Source organism: Carettochelys insculpta, chromosome 15 (genome assembly GCF_033958435.1).
Source record: "Carettochelys insculpta isolate YL-2023 chromosome 15, ASM3395843v1, whole genome shotgun sequence".
In the NCBI taxonomy this organism is placed as follows: Eukaryota; Metazoa; Chordata; order Testudines; family Carettochelyidae; genus Carettochelys; species Carettochelys insculpta.
The window spans coordinates 19,161,162-19,170,346 of NC_134151.1; the positions used below are offsets into that span (position 1 = coordinate 19,161,162).

The following is a 9,185-nucleotide window of genomic DNA, read 5'->3' on the forward strand; positions in this document are numbered from 1 at the left end:
AAGAAATCTGAAATAAAAATTTCTTCATAACTGCATTTTTCAAAAATACAATAATTTACATAATGTACGTACATTTTCCTTTTATTTAAAAAAAACTTAATTACAGACCCAAGCAAAGGTGGGTAAGGTACATCTGATACATACTCTTTTACCAAAATATAATTATTCCAACCATTTTTGTGACTTAAGGAATATTTTTTCCTAGCCTATTACATGTATTTAAGTTTCATCCAACTCAGGATTGGTGTGCTGACTTGTAGAAGTCCACCATCCACAATTACCAAACTTAGTTTAAAACGGAAGATCACAGATCTCTCTTATTCAACTCAGCAGTCTAGCCTGCTGAGACTGAAGTTCATTAATACAAACTGTTAGATTTCGGGGTCTAATTCTGGTCCTTCTTGTACTCTACGGCTCTCTGTTGGCTTCTACTTTAAATGAACAAGTAAGACCAAGAGTGCTGTTCCCAAACTTTTGACTAACACCATCCAGTTGGCCATTTTTAATTAAAATTTTCATTAGGGTTCCTAGTGTAGATTGAGACAATCATGATGAAGCACTCTATGTTCTTGTGTCTTCCCCTTCACTACAACTCCATTGTAAAAGTGGAGAATGGCTGTATTGTAGAGAGCAACAGGAGGGACTAATCTGATGAATGCATTTTGGATGCCCCTGTACCCCACAAATTCTAGTCCACACTTGCTCACTCAACTCACCATCTTGAGGCTGCAAATGGGAATTGACTGTTCGACCACCGCAAAACTGTACAGAATCTAAACCCATAAAGGCCAGTCCAGAATGATGCTCCGGGGAGCTGAGCTGCCAGCCATTCCTATAAATAGCAAAACTCTGAGTCAATGTTCCAAAAAGTTTTATTTTGGAAAACCCTGAAGAGAGAAGACAGTGTGCTGCAAGATGTCATTCCTCCCCGCCTTCCACCCACTTCTCTTTTAAATAGTTATTCTGAAGTTCAAACAAAATAGTTTAGACAGCAGTTTACTATTTTGGGGAGCTGAGAAGCAAAGACTCCTTTAATGCATGTGCAATTTAATCTAGCCCATTTTTAATACAAGAAGGTATGGACACTAACAATGCACACAGCTTTCATTTGATGACTTTCTATTTTCGTTTTCTATGCATGATTTACTTCGTAAAAAGAGGTGTTGCAGCCTTGCCTTTAAACAGGAATCTTTTGAGATGAAAGTAGCTAAGTGTTTTACCATGCATTTGCAATGCATCTGACAAAGTGGGTCTTTGCCCACAAATACTTATGCTCCAAAAAATCTGTTAGTCTATAAGGTGCCACAGGACTTCTCACTGATTTTGCAGATACAGACTAACTTGGCTATCCCTCTGATAAGTATTTTATAATCCATATGAATTTTAATTCAGTCACCTCTACTGACAGAATTGCAATATTCATTCTGTAGCAGCAAAAATAACTCAGCAGTATTTTAGAAAGAAAATATTTTTTCAACTTCCCTGTGTCAAAAGAGAGAAGAATTTACATAAATAGGTAAAAAGTTGATACTGGATAACACTTCCCTAGCAAAATGCCACGGGATTAAGAACATTCTCCTGCAAGGTTTGCAATGTACAATAATATAATATTGTCCCGGTGTAAAAGAACTGAAGTATGCTGTTGATTAGAAAACTGTTTTTAAACAAGGATGAACCTGGATGGCCTATTTTAATTGAGAAAACTGCAGAAGCAAATTTAAAGTGGATGCTTACAATTCTCTCACATCAGCAATATTAGCAGTGGCCACAGTTTAGGGTTACCATATCTGACCTTTCAAAAAAGAGGACACCCTCAACAGGGAGAGTATCTGTTTGAGTATCTATTAACTCATGTTGCATTAACGTACTATATGTAACACATTAATACAACGTGAGTTGGTAGATACTGATAGATATATACTTCCTCTCAGGCTTGTCTTTTTTTTTTAAATATGGTAACCCTACCATGGCTGTTATGCCATGTCTGAAAGATGGCTGTCAAGCAGCATGCTAATCTTATTGCAAGGGTTCAGCACACACCCTCACCTCCCGCCCTCAAATCTTCAGCTTTCAGCTTCACCAACTTGAAACACAGTAGCATCTGTACTTTGGTGGCTGTTAAGCTGTGCTGCCATGATATCACTGCATGGTCAAGGTACTAAGGAATTTATCCTCTAGCTGAATTTATTCTGGAACACAGTGGAATTTGGAGAGAAGAGGATAGATAAAGCCCAGTTGGCAGGTCCCATTCCTGGAGGGTGAGATCTAGTCAGGAAAGACTAGGCAGGCCGTACGTCATTGCCTTCTGCAGGGTTTCTAATAAAAGCTTTAAGTTACCACCAGGGCTTCACAGGAGCCCTGTTGTCTGTGGCTGTCCATGAGCTGAGCAGAGTCAGCAGATCAACTGTTAAGTACCCTTAGCCATGTCTCTCCAACCAGCCTCACTTAATCTCTGGACTGGTTATAGACCCCATAGCAAAACAGGAGTTGTGGATAGTTTATATCATTGCATACCCCCACTAGGTGCACTTTTCAACACCAGCAATCAGCAGGCCAGGTTCCAATAAAATCTAAGAGTGAGTAGTGGTGCTACACAGTTGGGTTTTAGACATGATGTTTTCAGTTGGTTTTTATTTAATTCAAAGTGCTGCTATAATGCATGTGCAGTGTGTGAACGTAGGACTGGTGGAGGCAAGCCCTCAGCCCCATCCCTTCTGTCCTCAGCTCTCCCCCTGCCATCCAGGGCCCCATGGGAGCAAGTGCACCCACATGCATCAGGGCAGACCTCCCCTGCTCCAGAGAGAAGCACACAACCCCAGCCTTCCCCATGCACACCTAGAAGCCTGATAGAGAGGGAGGGCGGGCATCGTGCAGCCCAAGCCTTCCCTGGTGGGACCAAGGGGGGCAGGGGACAGTGGGAAGCATGTAGCCCTAGTTTGCCTCAGCTGGAGCATGTGGGAAACAGGGGACAGGTGGCACAAAGCCTTCCTGGCTCTGGAGCACAGGCTGCCCCAAAAGACTGTGGAACATATACTGAAGGAGAGCAGGGGCTGAGAGCGGAGCAGGGGTGGGCTGGCACAGTTTGGGAAGGCATTGCCTTCCCCTACCTCTTACATCCACCGCTCATGCTGAAATGACAAAGAGGAAGAATGGCCTGCTGGTCAGAGAACATGCATGTGACTTAGGGAACTTGATTCAATTCCATGTTCATCGACAGACTTCCTTGTGACCCTGGGCAAGTTACCTAGTCTCTCGGATCCTCAGTTCCCAAACTATAAAATGGGGATAAACACCACTGCCTTGTCACAGTAGATAAATACATTAGCGTTGAGTGGATAAATACTATATGGTGCTCAGCTTCAGTGACATGATAACAAGGATAGTTAACATATAATAATATTTAATTAAATTTAACCTCCACTCCTCCTGAATTTTAAGTAACATTTGCTTTCTTAAAAAAGTATCCCAGTCTCTGAAACCAGAGATTCTGCAGAATATCAATCTAGAATTAAAAAAGGCTCAGCTAGACTATCCCACAAGATAATATAAAACCACTCTAACTCTGCAGCTGCAGACACACAGATCTTCCTCTCATCATAGATCTATTCCCAAAAATTTTGGGGAACTGAGATTTGTAAAGGTAAGTACATACATTCTATACGTGCCCTTCACCCACATTGTAATATACCTTTTCCTCAGGGCTTGACAGCCATAGAAGTTCTGTATCCCTGTAACGCCAGCATAGCTCTCTTGCATGTAGCCAGGTTTGTCTCTTTACTGTTTGGATATAATAACAGCTGCCTTGCCAGTACTGCCACCCATCTTCAACTGGGCACGTGCCACCAAATATGAACCCTAAAAATCACAGCATACATATGTGTGGAGCTGTTTTCATCTCTAGTATCGTGCCCTTGCCCAAATAGAATGATCACTATGGTGTAACATGTTTAAGACTGTTCTTATACAATCTGTTCAGTATCAGGATCTCCTGGAGCTTTTAATACTTGTAAGATCACATCAGACAAGGGCTCAAGTAAAAAAACCTGGATTCAAACATACCATGGGTTTTGGGTATGGCACCATTCACAAAATTTGGATTTGGACAGGAGTTCAGATATCTAAACAACTTTGAAGTTAAGGTCAGCAGGACTAATCCGGAGATCTGATCTAAACCTCCTGAAGGTTCGATAACATGCGTTATATACTGTGTCAATCTAATGACTTGACAGGAGTTCCTCCACACACTTCATCATCATCATCAACAATGGGCTCAGAGCCCATTGGTGTCTGATGCCTCTCTCGCTTATTTCCTTTCATCTTTTTCTGTCCAGTGTCAAGTGGCTTAGTTTCTGTAAACTAGCTCTGCACCACTCTTCTAAATCACCTCCCCATTCTCTGGGGGGGTCTGCCTCTCCTATTTGAACTATGCATTATGCCAAATACCAGTGTCTTAATTTTTCGTTTGTTGTTCATTCTGCAAAAATGCCCAAATAGCTGTAACTTCCATGGCATAATCACGGTAGGTTCTTTTTGGGCTGTATTTTCCTATATAATCCCCACACTTACACAGATGTAAATATAGAGCATCCCTGTTGTGTTTAGAGGTGCGGCAAATGCTGAGGATCTAATTCTTGAGTAGAGAGAGATAAGACTCTGCATGAGTAGATACTGCGAATAGCTACAATTGTCTTCTTCTCTCCTATGGATGTGAAACTGGCTCACCTTTTCCACAGGGGATAAGACTATCCTCCTTACTGCAAAACACAGTGTCACCACACAGCCCTGTGTATGGATTGCAGACCAGACCCTGTTGGCATGGTGGACACTTAAATTCACACAGAAGCCCAAATCTTCCAGAAATGCAATCTGTGAAAAGTTAACAAGCCAAAGACACTAGAGATAAAGAGCTGCCCATGTATTAGTTTACTTTAGTAATGTGTTATTTCCATTATTGTAATTAAAGGTAAAGCTTTTAGGGGTCTGCACACGTGAGCAGGTAAACATCATACTCACTAGCTATTACTAGAAATGAAAAGTCTGTCTTCAGGAACCTTTGCTGGGGATTACAATTTCCAATGCAAAACCAACACAAGCAAGATGTCAGGTAATGGAGGCAGCATTTGTGGGAGGGGAGAAAAGGTAGATATAACTGTGGATGGATGGACGGACAACTGGATGGATAGACTGAAATAAATGTTCACAGAAAAAGCATTCAAGTGCATGGCAAATGGCTAGTAGTTTCAAATGCAAGGAAGGGAAGCTGGAGGAAATGATTACTGTTTTAAAGCATCACAGCATTGGAAACCTTGCTTTCTGGATCTTCCTCTTTGGTTTTGTGCTCACTCATTTTATTTTACGCTTTTGGGAGTAGGCATCCTGATTACTCATCCAGATAAGCAGCATCCCTCTATGTCTTTCACACTGGTTAATAAAGATTTGTGAGCCTTCAATTTTTCTGCTAGGTATGACTAACATCCCACCTAAAATTCTGCAGCCATTTTACATTTGTATTCTGCTTTTAGTTCACACATTTAAAAAAGAACAATGAACATAAAACCCACCTTACCCCACTACCCCTGTAGGATGGTGAGAGAGACTTGAGCTCTAAAATACGCAATGTACCTGATTTGATAAAGGATTTCACGCTACTGTTCCTGATGTTATAGAGTTGCATCCCACTTTGTAGAATGTAATGCTCTCCAATTGCAACTACCCCAGTGCAGGTCTGGAGGACTGAACAGGTATCTCTAGCGTTCTTTAAGGTGTTATATACGTGTGATGTTGGTACATAAGGGGAATACAAAGCTCTCCCCTCGTGGATTGTAAAGAGGTTGACATCTGCAAAATCAGAAGACAAGACATAAAATGCATGCTATTAAATTAAATTTAGAACATAAGAATATGTAGGATAGGATGGGCCATGGCAGGAGAACTTGCCTATGGCCACCTCAGAGCATCAGAAGACACCAAATGAAGCATTATTATTACAAGTTGAATCTCTCTAGTCCAGCACTCTAGTACTTGATCAGTGCCAAATGAGAGAATATCCTGGACTATGGGAGATCAACATTATCTAACACATTACCAACACTGCTTCCTGGGCTCTTGGAAAACACATAGGGGTAAATTAGAGCTAAATAACAGTACAGAACAGTGAGAGCCACGACTGGTGTGACTGTAAACAAACTTTATGGGACTACAGGAAACTTGGCCACACCCACTAGAATTGGACTTTCAGCTAATCAAAATCATGCCAGATGAGAGTGTTCCAGATTACAAACAAACATTCAACCTGTATTTATTATTTGCTCTGCAGTAGCACTTAGGACCCCCACTCAGGAACTCAGACTCACTATGCTAGGTGCTGTACAAACATACACCATCAAGATGGTTCTTGCTGCAGAGGGCTCACAGTCTAAGTAGCATAAATGAGTAAGGAAGAAAATTTGGAAGGCTCCACATCCTCCTCATGGCACTGAACTCCACAGCAAGAGGGAGTGAAGGGAAAGGTGTCAGGTGGACAAGGAACATGAAACAATGTACAGACCCAAGGGACAGCAACTGAGAACATAACAGGCCAAAGCTTCTGCTGTGACCAAAGGTCTGCCGCAATCTCAAAAAAATAACTCAATCCTTTATCTGGATAGCTGTCTCCATCCCCAGAACTTTCTCTCCTACATTCCTATTTGGTTTCCCAAAGAACAAAAGAAAAATAGTTAAAAGCCCAACTTCTCAGCTGGGTGATACATCAATAGTAAACCATAGTGCTAAGTGTCTTTAGGACCATGAGCACAGATAAGTACATGAACACATATTGTTCTCTTCCACAACTGTTACTACTTTCTACCTATATGGTGAATCACTTTCCTAAAGTGAGGGCAGGTCTGCACTAGAAAAGATTTAAGGGTTTAGCTATACCTGCAAAAAAATGTGTTCTTATTGGTATGTTGCTACATATTATACTGGTATTTTGAGCAAAATAAGCCACACCAGCAAAGTGTTCACAGACCAGTGTAACTGCATTTACACTAAGGCTTTTTCCAGTATGGAAGTGTTGGGTTTTTGTTTTTTCTAAATCACATCCCTAATCAACACTACTATAAGAAGAATTTCCAGGTTAGACTTGGCCTAAGTCATATTGTTAAAGATCTCCACCAGGGGCCAGAAAGATGTAGATGAATCTTAGCAAGCAGGTCCCTTAGCTCTGGATTTTCAGAGTACTGTTTTCATTCAACTCAATAGAAGATGCAAGTCTCCCGCACTTCTGAAAAATCAGACTTGTTAAGGGCTGCAATGATAAAGACTAAGTAAAATGATCACCCTGATTTACTATTTCAATATTCCAGTTCAAAACCAGATCACTCCACTGACAATCAAAACTGGCCTCACTGGGTACATGATCTTGCCAATAATTTTAAGACTATATGAAATAAGCTTGCAGAACCCAGTACGTTGGTTCAACTGTACCCCACTGTAACTCTACTGAGGTTTACTTCTACAGTTTTACAAGTCAGGATCCAAGTGTGCATGGAGTGAGGAGGCCTGTATGAATTATTTCAATGGATTTACTCAGGCATTCAAATGTAGTACAGTGAATCAGGGTCATCATTTTACTTACAGTGAAATCAGTGCAGTTACACTGACACACAATCAGACTGACATAATGAGGATTTGGGCCCTTCAAATTAAAGGGCAGACTGTGCTGAGAGAGAATCAAACATTCCTCCCCACATCCTACCCAAGACTCAGAATATTTCCTTTGGCAGCAGAGCTCTTCTTCCAAATGAGGAAGCCACAGATGTGATAAATTTACCTCCCTCTCTTTTGCATATCCACTTTCTTAGAGAGGAACAATCTGATGGGGAAAGATAATGCTTAAAGGCAACCACACAGTCTTCTGTAGTGAGCGTATGCCTCCTGTTACGTTTCACGACCCTGCAAGATTTAGAAAAAAACAAGTAGAAAAGCTGAATGAGGCCAACTACAGGACCTACAGATTTGTGGCTGTGGTATTTTCACTTAAAGAAATGGTAGCTAATAGCCATAATACTGGTTTAGTATCCAAGACATCTTCTATTGAGGATCTATATTTGCCCTCACTAAGACTGGCTCAATGATTTTATCTAGCCGGTCCTAACTCTCATTGTCTTATGTAAAACAAGGACGTGTCAAAGCTTACTCTCACCATGCACTTTCAGCTCCAGTAGATGTGCCATCGACCCAGGTGTATCTGAAGTCTTCTTTCTTATAGGTCAAACCTATCCAGCTATTCTCCCCCTTAAACTGTATCCAAGCCTAAAAGACAAAAACCAATCCATTCACTCTTTGTTCTCAGGCTTCTTCTATTTTGCTCTTCATTCATCAACATGTAGGATCCTTTGTCCACTTAGCATATGGGTCAGAGTGACTCAAACCTTTTGTTTCCTGCTCATTTTTATAGTACTTGGCTTTATTAAGGAGCTAGCTTTTTCCTGTTGTGTGGGAGACCCCACTGAGCAGACCCACCACTGCAGGTCCCATGCCCTCCAGCCATCCTAGCAACAAATCACTGGCAATGCAACAACTTTCTGAGCATGTCAGTACCATTGCTTCTGAGATCACTGCAGCTGGCACAGCTCAGAGCCACATTTAGAGTCTCCTAAGGCCTCAGTTGCACTGTGACTCAGCCTACTGAATCAGAAAGCATAATCATTCAAGCAGGCAGCAGCCTATAATTACATAAATGGAAATATATTACAGAGTGTGTTCCCTAATGTATCTCCTATTAAAAGCAAAACAAATATCCCCTTCCAATCATAAAATCCCCCAACCTGAAAGCTCTCGAATGAAAAATTAGATGGGGTAACCTTTTCTGCACTGTTTGTAATTTTAGCGAGGTCTGTCTCCTTAAACCCCTGACATGCACTCCTGGCTTCAGTCCATGTTTTAGTTTTAGTATCTTCCACGTAGTAACACGCCTTCATATAATAATGCCATTGTGGCCTCTGGGAACACAAGCGCCTGGAAACTGAACACCGCATATTGTTATGGTACCCTCTATTGGAAATAAAAAAGTCAATGGGATCTCAATAAATGCCAGGATATGAATTTTCAAATTGTTGCTTTCTGTACCTTGACTAGAAGAGCACCGGGGATCCTGAGACTGTAAGCTGCAAGTAATCCTGGCAGTGCCTACACAATGTCCA

At 41.3% G+C, this 9,185-nt stretch overlaps 1 long non-coding RNA gene across 1 annotated transcript; it reads right to left on the reverse strand.

Moving 5' to 3' along the window:
* Nucleotides 1–7,860: 7,860 nt before the first annotated feature.
* Nucleotides 7,861–8,892, reverse strand: LOC142021229 (uncharacterized). The gene is made up of 3 exons (XR_012647624.1): nucleotides 8,847–8,892; nucleotides 8,186–8,295; nucleotides 7,861–7,935 (listed from the first exon to the last, which is right to left on the reverse strand). It is a non-coding gene; the product is annotated as an uncharacterized LOC142021229 (long non-coding RNA).
* Between the last annotated feature and the right edge of the window lie 293 nt (nucleotides 8,893–9,185).